The following is a 285-nucleotide window of genomic DNA, read 5'->3' as shown; positions in this document are numbered from 1 at the left end:
TCCACGTTCAAGGTCAGGAGGGGCGGCCGTGTGGAGATACCCCTCATCCAAGGTAAGGAGCAGTGGCTACGCTTTGCTGGAGCAGCCGTGAAGAGATACCCCACATCCAATGTAAGAGAAACCCAAGTAAGACAGTAGTAGGTGCTGACAGAGGGCATCACAGGGCAGACACACTGAAACCATAATCACAGAAAACTAGCCAATCTGATCACACGGACCATCGCCTTGTCTAACTCAATGAAACTAAGCCATGCCGTGTGGGGCCACCCAAGACAGGAGGGTCAT

This window comes from Bison bison, unplaced genomic scaffold (assembly GCF_000754665.1).
Source record: "Bison bison bison isolate TAMUID 2011002044 unplaced genomic scaffold, Bison_UMD1.0 scf7180017864134, whole genome shotgun sequence".
NCBI lineage: Eukaryota > Metazoa > Chordata > Mammalia > Artiodactyla > Bovidae > Bison > Bison bison.
Note: the sequence above shows the minus strand (reverse complement) of the source record.